This window comes from Chamaea fasciata, unplaced genomic scaffold (genome assembly GCF_029207755.1).
Source record: "Chamaea fasciata isolate MVZ Bird 193981 ecotype frontalis unplaced genomic scaffold, bChaFas1.0.hap1 SCAF_6, whole genome shotgun sequence".
NCBI lineage: Eukaryota > Metazoa > Chordata > Aves > Passeriformes > Sylviidae > Chamaea > Chamaea fasciata.
The window spans coordinates 54,157,945-54,171,512 of NW_027094091.1; the positions used below are offsets into that span (position 1 = coordinate 54,157,945).

General features: G+C 40.4%; 1 long non-coding RNA gene across 1 annotated transcript in view; it reads right to left on the minus strand.

Annotated features, from left to right (window-relative positions):
• Positions 1-731: 731 nt before the first annotated feature.
• Positions 732-13,568, minus strand: part of LOC136291388 (uncharacterized) — a 105,596-nt gene continuing 92,759 nt past the window's right edge. The window contains exons 2-3 of the long non-coding RNA XR_010721515.1: positions 3,760-3,931; positions 732-2,905 (exon numbers count right to left, since the gene is read on the minus strand). This is a non-coding gene — a long non-coding RNA (uncharacterized lncRNA). The remainder of the gene's footprint in view (positions 2,906-3,759; positions 3,932-13,568) is intronic.

Sequence of the window (13,568 nt, forward strand, 5' to 3'; positions counted from 1 at the left end):
TTTACATTTGTCATCTGGCTTGTCACCTTTGATAAGTCCTTTCTTTACTCTCTCTGCTTTGCTTATTTCATCCATGGCATTCCCTCCAATTTCTCCCTACCTTCCTCACATGTGCTTATTCCTCCCAAGCACTAAACAGGGAAATGGATGTTTCTGGCTATTTACTAAACTGAAAAATAAAACTCTGCGTTCAACTGAAATGATAACATTTTAGTCCTTCATCTAAAAGGGCAAAAAACATAAGCCAAAAAATCCCCAAAATATTTCTGGTCTTAACACTACCTGTCAATCTATTGTACATGATACTTCTTGGGGTTATCTTATTAATTATTTTATTGTATTGTACTGTATTGTATTGTATTGTATTGTATTTATTTTATTTTCCCTTAAAGAGTAGGTCATTTGTAAAACAAAATGCCAAAACTATGAAACCTAAAAGAACGTTTCCTTTTGAAATTCTTCCGTATTTTGATATTTTATAATGGAATTCTTTCTTGAAAAAATATTGGCCATAATAGGATTTCAAATGCTTCTCAGTGTAACTTGAGTTCATGAAAATATGAAATGTTCAGTGAATTTACTGTCCATAGAGAATTTGTGGTCATGCCTACACACAAACAATGAGTAACAATATATTGTTACTCCTACTGTTGTTGCATGTTTTGGTTTAAAATTTACACTGTCTTTTGAAAACAATTTCAAAATACATTCTGATTTCAATAAATGCCCCTAGTGCTTCTGATAAACAGTGCATTGTCTGCAATCAACTTTGAAATTTAAAGCCTTTGGATTTAACAGGGACATTCAAATCAAGTCATTATTAAATTTATCTATATATCTCATCCAAATACCTTCCATCTCTTGAGATTTCTAATCTAAAGGCTATAAAATAATCTTGCAAAAATAGATCTCTGCCCTACTGTATAGGAGAAATACTTCCAGCCTGATTGCTTTCTTGAGGGTTTGCTTCATGGTGGATTCCAGGCTCAGCTCAAATTTGCCCTTGAACATAAACGCTGTTCACCATTTGGCTGTACACCTAGACTTTATTTATCCGATTTCTGATGGTGCAGCTCCTTGTTTCAGAGGACTTAAAACAGCACCTGAATGCATCCTAGTTGTGCATTTCTTCTGATTGTCAAGGAAACCACCCCAGGATTCCTGGCACCGGACTTCTTCTCAATCAGTATGGAAACACCACAGGTATTGGCCAGTCAGTCACCTCTCAGCAGGTGCTATTTTGGGAACTAGTCAATGGATCAGAATCTCCTCTCCCAGCAGCTCTGAAGCTGTGTGAGGGTGTGCAGTATGCCTTTGTCTCCTGGGGGCTTGGCTCTCTGGCTATTTCTCTGGCAGAGAGTCATCCTAGAGGAGAGGCTGTTAAACAGTGCTCTCGAGGTACAAAAAAGCCTTCAAACCACAATGGTAAACCTGTCTCTAACTTTCCTAAAGTCTGGAGCGAAGGGTAAAAATTATCAGGGGGAAGAAGGTGGTAGCCTTTGTTTCAGATGGACACTCTTTCTCTTTATGTAGCAAAACTGTACAAAAGAGTTTACATTTACAGGCTTAAACAAAAAATAAGAACTGCATATTTGTAATGGATTTGTAACTTAGTCATTAAATGTCCTGAAGATGTTGACTGAGATCTCCAGTTCTGGGAATGGCAGAGCACTGTGGATATGGTTCTGGGGTCACCTGTGAGTGCTACAGGCAGTCACCCAGACTGAGGGTGAAAGTGCCCCTGCTACCAGCCTGCTCCCAAACTGAGTTTGTCAGGAAAGCACCCAGAATGGTAAAGTGTTTTATTTCCATGGAGAGGAGAAAGAAAGTAAAGCTTTGGGTGTCATTGGGGATGTTCATAGGAAATGACAGAGCAAGCTGGAAGAAGGTTACTTGAATGCTAAGGGGAGGAAATAGGACAGGATAACGAGGAAGACAGATGGTAGGAAGAGAAGTAAAACTGTGATGCACAGCTGGAATGGATACGTAAAACAGGGATTGGAAACCTGTGGGGTGGGAATGAAAGAACTGTGAGAAATGTCACCCTGGGGACAAATGGTTGTGGACAATTGGAAAACAAAGAACAGGGAATTCATAGTAAAAAATGGATGGGCCTGCAACATCACAGGACTTCAGGGTGTTTCAGTTTGTGAGGAGAAATGCAAACCTCTGAGGTAACTCAGAGGGGACAGCAAGAACGTCAGAGGGGAGGAATGGAATTCCCTGGCATCACCTATAGGCATGGAGTGAACATTTTGGGGGTGAAGTTGAGGAGATTTATTTCCACAGGACTGTGGGAACAAAAGCCGCAGTAATCTGTGGAAGACATTTGGCAGAGAGAGAGAAATGGAGCTCTCACAGCCCCCGGCCCAGCTGCCTTGTAAGCAAGGGCAGGGCTTTTCCCCAGCCCCAGCAGACAGCTTTCTGCCTGCTGCTGACCCCTGGCCAGCGTGAGCCCCTGTGCTCGGGGCGCATCGCAGCCTTTGTCCCCATGCCAGCCACAGAGCGCCTCGAGGCCCCTGTGGCCTCTGTGCAGTGCAGAGCTGCTGCCTCAGAAGCTACCTAGAACAGAGGCGAGGCAGCGTTAAAGGAATAAAATCTGTAGGCCTTCAAACGGCCTTCAAGGGACATACCTTGGGCAGTGCGAGAGCCCGGGCATGGCTCCAGCCAAGATGGACCTGGATTCAGGCATCTTCACGCTTTTACAGGTTTTAGTCCATTTCCATATTGGCCTTAACTGTCCTAAAGATAGCTTCAGGTTATGAAGTCCCATCCTCCCAGACTGGTGTCCTCAATTTGCTGTTGTTTGAAGTTTTTGGGCCTGAAGCTGCCATGGGCTTTTCAGACTGGAAAATCAGAGCATCACAAGCTTGGGTTCCAAAAGGTGAGTTCAAGAAAAGATTACCTACAAGAGAAGGCAGGAAAACGTGATATTTAAGAGAAAAAAACACTGTCTCTTGTAAATGCTGTTTAGTCTATAAGTATTTCAGTAATTATTCATTGCAATATGGGCATTGTCACTTTGTTCTTAGTATTTATCCTGTTCTAGTCAGGAATATAAATATAGATAACTGAGAAGGGAGTTAAACATCTGATGTCCCTGTAAGACATTATCTCTTGGGATGCATAGCAATTTCTAATGTTGCAAGACCTTTGTGATCTGAGCTTTAAAGCACTATTTGCCTTTTCTAGCCATATGCTTCTTGTCAGAGAACCCAAGCACTGCACAGCACTAAAGCAGATACAGTCCCAATACTATTTGGAAGCAGAGACTTCCAAATACCCTTCCAGAGTAACTGCCACACTGTACATTTTATTGTGGCACCACCCCACTCGAGATCACCTCCAGAGAGTCTGCCTTGCTGACAGTATGGGTAGTTCCTGTGCTTTGCAAAATACCTCAGTGACGCTATTCCCTTGTATAAATCTCTACGTCTTATTTCCAGAGGTGCAGATTTTACCCCACATACCAGGGCATGATGGCTTTAGATTTGTGCTGCCTCCTTCCACCTTCCTTTTCAAGAAGGTGGAAATGCAAATGAAATGCAGCCCTCTGTCCTACACCTTGACCGTTTCAGCAGTACTTCAGAATAGCTTTTAAATCTATTTAGTGTAAAAGGCTGATAAAATGGTGCAATATCTCCTGGTTTATGGGACGATGCTCACAGAATACACACTTAGGAGACATCCTGAGCTCCCATGGAATGAAATAAGCCCAGTCATCGGATCTACACCAAGACACCCAGTGACACACCTTACCCTCAATCTCCTGTCCAAAATCACATAGTTGCACTAGCCACAAGCACATCTCCGGACCTTCCAAGATGCCACTCCTCTTCAGAGATGCTGAAGCATGTCATGGAAGCATTCCCTCCAGGAATCATCCTTCTTTATTGTGCAGCTTTCATCTCCCTCATGGCTCAGAGTGTCTCTGTAACACAGATAAAACTGACAAGGTCACCCAGGCCTTGATGTGAATCCTGTAATGAGGCACAGTATATATGCCAGTATATTTTCTTTGGGCTATTTAAGAAATGGAGACTGTAATCGATTATCATCAGCTCTGGAAATAAGGTTGATACAGAAGATTAAAGAAAACTGCTGGACAAGCACAAAGATCCCCACTGCACTGTTTTACAAAATTCTTTGTAACAGTTTCTTTAGAACTTTTTCTTTCTTTTTAACTCCCATAATAACACTGAAATTCTAAAGACTACTTCTTTAAAGACAAGATGTCAGCTTTGATAAGAGATTAGTTTGGACATTCAGAAGTAAGGATACTTGTGAGCAACCAAAACCGAATCAGCCACTTTCCACAGCAAGACAGGAATAAAAGAAAGGGCTGCAAGCTACAGGGCATTGCTATGACATGAAGAAAATTTACTGCCGTGTTTTTAAGATATGCACCTAAGAAAAAACAAAGAAGCAATGAAACAATTTCAAGAGAAATTTGCTTTAAATTCTTCTGACGTGTATGCAAAAAAGCAAAAAAAAATCTTAATCAAGGAAGGAGAAATGTCAGGGCTGATCTCACCATGACTGAATCCCAGGTACTCATCCTCTTTGTGATACATCCCTTTCTGGTTGAGATGGATAAGTGAAAATGGAGTTCAACTAAAAAAACCAAAACAAACAAACAAACAAACAAACAAACAAAAAACCACAAAAAACAAAGTCTCCAAAGGTTTTGTTAATTTGCAAAGCTCTCTTTAAACTGGCCTGTGATCTCACAGTAGGTTTGTTTTAATGCACATTTAAAATGCAGAACTTATGATGGTTCAAAAGTATTAATTTCAGACTATTTTCCAATACTGCTTAGCAGTGACAACAATTAAGAAACAAGAAAAAAAAATTCTATGGTTTTGCTACAATCCAAGAACTGAATTCTTTCTCAAGATAAGCAGGCAAAAACTTAGCAAGGCAGTGGAGCTGAACCCAATTACACTGTCTTAAATTCAGTTCCTCATACACACCTTAGCCAGTGCAATTTCAAGTGAATGTTTCAAAGTGGCACTAAAAAGCAAGCACATTTCTGTGGTAAAGCCAGCCTGAACAAGGCAGTAGAATTCTTGATTAACACTTCTTTGAAAGAGGTGCTGAGGATTCCCAGACCATACCCAGGATACAAGGAAACAATTAAAAATTAGGCCAACTCTTTTCCTGAAACATAAATGTTTCAGGACATCAAGGAACTCACAGCATTTGGAAGCGGAGTTTTAAACACCAAAGTTTACAGATGCTGTCAAACAGAAACATTTTTCACGTATCATTCCTTTTGCAAACATAGAAAGCTGAGCATTTTGATCCGCCAAATTGCCACATACAAGCTGAACTGGGGAAAGGGTACCAGCGCAATAGGCTGTAGGGAGTGTAAGATAAAATACAGCTTATTCTCCTTGATGGTAAAGGCTTTACCTTGCTGTGGTCTAAGCACGTGTCACAGCCCAGTGAGGAGCCTGAACTTTTGATTGTTGAGCCAATCAGCTGCAGCTGGGGCCAAGTTTTTCCCAGAATATTTTGGTAAGAAGCAGGGTGACTGTAAGCAGCTCTGGTCACTGCTGTCGGACAAAGCCTCCTGTGATGCTCCTCTCCATAATGACAGAGTCCGTTCTGGAGATGAAACTATTGCTTATTCTTATCTGCAGTGTCAACATATCTGTCCTGGACTGAGCAGTCCAGACTCAACACTCTAGACAATAAAGTCTCAGGAGCATCAATAAGGAGAAAGTCAGACAGATGTGTCATGTTTCATGGAAAGACAAATCACAATCGAAAATTTTTGTCACAGGTATCCTGTTTTAAGGGCTCTCCGATGGCCCTCAGACATTTAATTCCCTCAGGTTCCTTGAAAAATTCCAGCAGACATTGCTTGAACCAGATCAATTGGCACATACGACCATAATGCTGCAGCTCTGCTGAAAACTTTATCCTACTTTTTTATTCCTTCAGAATGTGATAAGCTCCATGACTGATTGCAACTGGGCAAAACAGACCTGCAGGAAATGAGTGACAACTCCTCCTTGCTAGCAGCATAACTGTGTGAAGTGAAAGTTCTTCAACAAACTGCAAAACCTATTGGGAACTGAGGGTGAGTTAGTGTGTTCTTAGCCCAAACAGATCCTGAGCTCTCATCCCTACATGACTGATGAAAGACAACTGGACCCTTCACAGCTGCTTTAGTTTCACCATAGCAGAGTAAATAACACCTAGATAGTCCCTGTGTTTTAATGCATAAGGTTTTGAGAACAAAACTGTAAAGCACAGAACAAAGCTCCTTTATTTTGGGGTACCTTAACAAACAAACAAAATTTCCTTTTATAAAGCTTTTGCATGGGAAGAAGAAAGTTACAATACATCAGTTAAACTGAGAAATAAACATTCCTTGTTTACAGTAGGAAGAAACAGTATTATTGTGTTCTAACTCATGATGTGAAAAGGTAAAATTCATAATTCATAAATTCTTATAAAAATATCATCCCATGATAACTGTTAGCTTACAGATGACAAGACTTATTGCTCAAAACCCTCCTGAAATAAGACATTAAGTTGATATTCAGATCCAAATCTGTCCTGTTTTGCATGCATTATTTTATACATTAAATAACTAGTTATGCTGCCAGCCTTCTCCCAAGGATGGTCTTTGCTGTTCACAGAATGTCACACCTTTCTTTTCATATAAATACCATGTAATTTTTATTTATTATTGTTTTCAGAGACATTATTTTCCCTATTAGAGCTGCTATGCAATGTATACTAAAGCCTTTCTTGTTAGATCAATCAATATTTTATTTACAAGAAAAATGCCTTATTTAGAATGTGGCAGAAGCAACAGTGTTTGCTGAAACATTGGTGCATAAATAAACTGCTGAAAAAGCCACCTGAATAGGAAATCTTTCTCTATAGAATGCTGTTCCTGAGGAGTGCAACTGGTGTTGTAACCAAATTCACTGGATGAGCATGACTTCACATTACTGCATCCGCCTTAGGGGCCTCATAGCCTGTATCATAAGCAGTGAAAATCCATCTGCTCCAACTAAAACCATCCAACAACCAGCATGAAAAGCTGCCTTGGCGTTTTTCCTACAGCTCTGCAGGAAATAGTCTTCCTACCCTGGGACCCTCTTGAATTTAGGTATTTTCTGTCCTGTATCTGGACAGCGTGGATGTTTTTAAAAAGGTCTTTCCTGTTTCAAGAAAAGTTGTTTTTGTGAGAAGGCATTAATGGAGGAGAAGTTCAATGGAGAACAGAAGGAGGGAAAAATAAAAGACTAAAAGAAAAGGGTCAAGAGGTATTTCCCAGACCTGCAGGTAGCTTAGCTGATGACACATTCCCTTTCATAAGGCAGTAGGAAAACTGTGAATTATGTGCTATGACAGTATGTAACTTTCCTTTCCATACCCCACACAATTACCTTCCTTCTTTTTGCACTCCAGAAGACTCATTAGTTTGAGTTGGAAACACTCTTGGGAGCTTGAGAAACTTCTCATCAAAAGAACTTTCAAAGCCAGTACCTTCCAGGTGTCAATTCAAAACCATCTCATCAGAAATTTTCCAGTCAGTTTTAATTCTACTGTGTTATAGTGCCAGGAAGACATGATGTAGACATTACTGAAATCAATTATGTAAGATTAAAGAGTCCACTTAGTGCCCAGTTTCTTCTTCCCATAAAGGTCCTTAGACAGAATTCAGGTTACCTCCAACTCATTTTTGTAAGCTGGAGAAATGGAGTTCTTTAAAACTCTCACCACTAGAAGTTTTCTCTAGCATTCAGCCCTTTTTTTTTTTTTTTTTTTTTTTTTTTTTTTTTTTTTTTTTTTTTTTGTGGTTGTTTCCTGCATCTTCTCCAATTTTTTGCTGATTTTCGTGGTACATATTTAAGTACTTAAACGAGAACTTTAAAGGAATCTATTATTAGGGAAATTGAAAAAGGTTTATCTTTAGGTAATTGTAATTAGTGAAGAACCTTGCATTTTGTGTGGCTTGACTTAAGCCTTCCAATGTACTGCACTGCAGTGAATTCCTCTCCCTACAAGTACATCCCTCCACATTTTCCAACATTTACTCACTGTTTTATTAGCTAGCCCAGAAGCTCTTGACACTTTTTTAGACACAGCTTTGCATAATGTGAATAGTTTACATTTGAGGACCTACTTCTTTCAGATTTTAATGTGTTTGATTTTTAAGTCCTGTTCTATTTTTTTTAAATGCAGCATATCTTCATATTTGTGTTCAGACTAAGTACTGGGAGTCTTGTTTCTGTTAGCAGAAACTGTGACATAGAAAAAATTATGCTCTGTTTCTTAAACCAGTGTCTGCCTATTCTATAGCCCTAGTTTTCACATCAAGAAAAGACTTTCTAGAAAACACATTTTTTCTAATTGTTGGATTCCGTTTGCAAGTAGCTGGATGAAGAGGATTATAATGAAGTATTTAAGGAGCCATAAAGTGCTGATGAATAGTGCCATTTCCCCCACTGAACTACAACAGGCAAACACAGTTTTCAATGCACAGCTTCCACTGGTGGCTGGGGGTGACACCAGATCAGGAGAAGGAACAAAGATGCTTTTCCTACACTTAGCATGACAGGAAACTCCCTGGATACTCTGGTTGTTACATGTAATGGCATAAAAATCCAACATTGCTTTATGATGTCTCAGCCTCTCTTAGAAGGGAGCAATTTAACAAGGAGCCATGTTACTGTCCCCTTCATAAAGCATTTTCTGATCTCAAGGGGAAAGACACAATTGAATAATGAACTGCATTACATAGGATGTGGCACCTGTGCAATTCTGTAGCCTGGTCTCAAGAACTGAGCTCTCTTCTGCTTGAGAAAACAATGAATAAGCAGGAATGAGTGAAAGATGAGTCTGATTATATTCTACAATAAATGGAGTTAGCAACATCTGAAAGTACCCAACAGTGAATCCCACTGTCTCTGCTCCCCAGATTCCAGCCAGAACAGTGAAAGGACTTGTGGAGGTAACTTCATTTCACTTACTAAAAATATTTGCAAAAATAAGGATTTGCAAAAATACTGCCTGAAATTTTTCAAGGCTTTAGGTTCCTACTTCTGCTTCTCTACTACAAGCAATATGTTTCCCTTCTTGGTGATTTGATAAAAGGTTCTTATCCTGGTGGGAGTTTCCAGTTTGCCAATGGAGTGGAATATTCACACATGCAGTTCTGTTATTCTAGTTGGCTGCCCTGTCTATGCTTTTCTGTGAATAGCATGTGAGATATCAGGAACTGATTCGACAGCAGTTTGTCTTTGGAAGCAGCAATAACATTAAAATTTTTGATCATTAGGATGCCAAATATTTTTTAGGCAATTTTGGATGATCTCTGTGCCAACAGGTGAAAGGAGCACTACTCAGTAGAAAGTGTGTTCAGCTAGGAATATAAGCCTAAATAATGAAAGAATGTCTAAGACTTGGGAAGGGGATGTGGCTCTGCAGGACAGTGTGCAGAAGGCCATCACAGTGCAAGCAACCTGTGTAGAGGTCGCCTGAAAAGTGGGACCTGAACTCATTCCGTAAAACTTCAGGTGCTTAGTTAAAACCAGTTAAATGAGAATCAGTGTGGACAAAGAGCAAAAACGGTGTGCCGAATCGCCCTCTGAAACGGCCAGAAAGAAACAGGACGCAAAAAGCAATTCACATTTCTCTCTGTTAATGGAAGGATGAGTAGAGCAATGCAGAAGTGCTCCCACCACTAGCTAAAGCACTCCTAGTTAAGTATGCAGCAATGGATGAGATAAGCCTCAGCTCACTGCCCAATCCTCCAGGGACACCTTGGTGAGAGATAATGCACTGCTGCAGCCCGGTTACCTCAAGGCATCAACGTCATATTTACCACACAGGCACAGAGGACTTAAGCAGCAGGGTCTATATAGCTCAAAAGCATCAGCCTCAGAGCTCAGGGGAAAAATAAAGGATCAAGATATTAGTGCAAAGACTTATATTCTTAGACTAAACTCAGTATATGATGGAGGTTCAATGTATTTTTCTTTTCCACAACTCAGGAACTGAGACTCTGGGAAGGATTCCATTAAACGATCCCTTCTCATTTTCTCCACTGCTGCAGTAAATGGCTGTGAGAAAATTAAGCTCAAATGGTAAGTTCTTCTTCAGGGCTTAACTCTGTGGATGGCCATATCTTCTTATGAAAAGGAAGCCTCTTTTTGACATCCACAGCCAGAAGTGTTAGCATCTTTTTCCCTCATTCACAAGATAAAGAGCCCTACAAACTCTAAAGGCATTGCAAATGGACTTCACTGTTTACGCCTTATCTTTATGCCTGGAGGAGAATGCAGGCCACAGCATCTTGGTGAAATGACCTTTAAAATCATCTTATGCTGCAGTGGAAAGAGACAAGATGCCCCAAGGCAAAGCTGAGAATCCTCTGGCTCAACCTCTAAAAGTTCACTGTAGCAGTGGGAATAGAGGGCAAGAAAGAATGCAGAAATTCACAGGGAAGCTGGGACAAATCAACTGATCTGTCAGGATGTTTGAGATGGGCTCCCCACTACAAAATACATGTTGTATATATACTCCCTATATGAAATACAATAGGGGAAATATTTTGAGAGGGCTTGGGTTGAGAACATAACTTTTTTCACAGAAAGTGGAGAAATTTCAGCCAGAACTGTTTGTTTATCAAAGCATTTTTCAGAGAGCCAAACCCAGGGATTTAAATCCCCCTGAAACTGGAAAAGGACTGACTATGTCTCCCGGCAGCCTAGAAAGTGTTGTGCACATGAAACCCTGAGGGAATCTAGGGAAGATCTAAGAAGACTAAGTGTGAAGCAATGACAGGTTTTTTAACTGGGTCAATCTTGGACATGAAAGTCACAGCTATCCTTCCCTGAAGTCCTCAGGGAAAAAGAAAGCCAACACTTAAAGAGGCAACATCTTTGGTGCTTGCATTCAGCTGGCAGCTTTTTGCAATGACATTTTTGGGCTCTGATCCCTCAATTACTGTGAAGTTTTGCCTTCAGCACCTAAACATATTAAGAGGCTGTTTCTGTGGCACAAGGCAGCTCAAGGCTCCATGAAGGACATCAGGACTTCAGAGTGCTTGGTGCAGAGATCTCTTTTCAAAATAGGACAGAAGCTTCTATAAATAGCCCTGGGCAATCAGAAAGCTTTGGCCATTACATATGTTCTCTATACTATGTCCTCAGCAAAGGTTTCAATCAGCATAAACCAAGGTTCAATAAAGGGTTGAATCAAAGGCCTAGTCCTATAAACAGTCAATTTTGTGCCATGAAAGATGACATTTATTGAACTCCTATTTCTGTCCAAGCAATCTTATGGTGCTTGGATTTTAATCCATTCCTCAACGGATGATTGGAGCAAGCATAAAATAAAATGTCTGAATAAAACAGAAATATCAGTCATCAAATCTGCTGTCGAGGTTTCTTGCAGCCAGTGCAACCATAATAAAGCTGAGGGTTATGTCAAAGTACACTGGAAATTTTCTGGAGCCAAGCCATTTGTAAGCAGCATTCTCTAATAATGCCTCAGGTTTCTTATTCACCATACTGAGGGACAGTTTCAGAGCGCTATTGCAGTGGCATAGGTTTTGTTCCCTCTGTCACTGTAAAGCTTCACTTATAACAGGAAAGCTGGAGTCTCTGAGACTATTTTCTGCTGGGAGTTGTCTGGTATTTTCAATTTCCTATCGAGATGTGATCAAACCAACAGAAGCTACCTATAGCATCTATTTCCCCAACAGGCTCTGGGAGGGCTGCAAAAAATATGTAATACATAGCAATGCTGGCACAAAAGGATCAATGACTGAAATGTTTGCAGCTCTGAACAACCTCTCAATTACAGTGCATCTGCATTATCTGTTGTGCAGAAGCAGTGCACACCCACTGCATATGTTTTTTATACTGTGTTTTACCCAGCTTCAGGGTCAGTTCATGGGTTATTCATGCAGCCCCACCAAAAGCACAGACCTATCAAGCCATTAGAGTGGGACAGATTTCTAGAGATGTCTCGGCAGGGTCTGTGGAAAATCCTGCTTCAACTGCTGTGACTCTTCAGCTGCTAGGAATTAGCACTTGTGAGTAGAGATCTGTTTGCAATGGAGAAGGCCAGAAGCAGTCAAAAGATGAGCTCAAATACTGCATCTTGCTTTCTCACCCTGAGCCAAAGAAAGACTCTCCTCAGGATGCTCGTTGCAGTCTACTGTAAGGGTGCATAAGAATCAAACTCAAGTGACCCATCCCTCTATCCTCAAACCTACTCCAGACATACTGAGGTTACTGGAATGCATGAATGCATCTGATGTGCCTAACAGTGCCAGCTAAACCATGCAAAGGCACATTCTCAGGGAGAGCTGCCAGAGAAACTCTTTGCTAGATCATTCTCATGTGCTATTTTGGTGCCCAACGAAGAGTCCTGGAGAGAGCAGTGCCTGCACAAAAGACTGGTACAAAAAGTATGTCATAGGCCTCCCTCCTCTTTCCCCAAAACTGAAAGGAGACATTCCCAACTGCTTCTACTGGTCTGGACAAGCACAGGAGAATAGCTGCCTGAACAACACACAAAATGGCACCGACCAATCTTTCTCAGCTCTGCAGCAGGGTAAGATGGCAATGATCCCATTTCAGGAATACCAACAGCAATTATGCACTTGACATCACTGACATATCAGACCCTCGAATTCAAAAGGCAGTACCAATTGCAGACCCCTTCCCTCTATCATTAACAATCTGGAAGTTATTAATCTATTTAATTGCAAGTGTAGCTTGGTGTCTGAGGACAGAACTTTGATCATTAATATTTGACAAGTACAGACTTGTCCATTATTATGTTTTGGAGTCAAATGGAAGTGTTGAAAATTGATGGGCAACTCTTAAGCCATCTGTTGCATTGCCTAAAGGAGTTCTTTTCACCCTACAATCTTAATGTTCTATCTTCCAGCTCTTATCCTGGAACAGCATCCCTGTATTAATCTAGTGCAAGATCAATATTCCAGCATTCATTCTCATAAATATTCTTGCTTATCACCAGACTCTCCACCCCAGAAAAACCCCAAATCTACCAATCAACCCAAAAAAGAAAACCCCAAACCACCCACATAAAACTGACAATGGTCAGTTGAACTCTGCTATCAAAAAATACATCTAGGATCAACACAGTTAAATTTTCAAGCTCCAGAAGGAATGAAAATTCAACATTGATATGAACAGAGATTAAAATTCATATCACATAGATTTATATTAATGAAGAATCAGTTAACAGGAAAATAGCAAATAAATCAATTGTGAGTGTGTCTGTATGGGATCAGCCTTATATAAACCTTGTGGAAAAGGTTATAACAGACCAGCAATGAGTACCCTGTAGCCTATGTCATTCATTCAGAAATCTGAAGCAGCAAAGAAGAACCACAGGCAAGGACAACCTACAAGTGAACTTCTGAACTCTTCAAGTAGGCAGTGTTATCAGGGGAAGAACAAGTTAGGATTTGATTTTCTGAGAAACAACCAATATTCATATAGGATTTAATAAGTTTTCCTTTTTAATAAGAGAAACCAAATTGAGCTTTGAAGCTATGT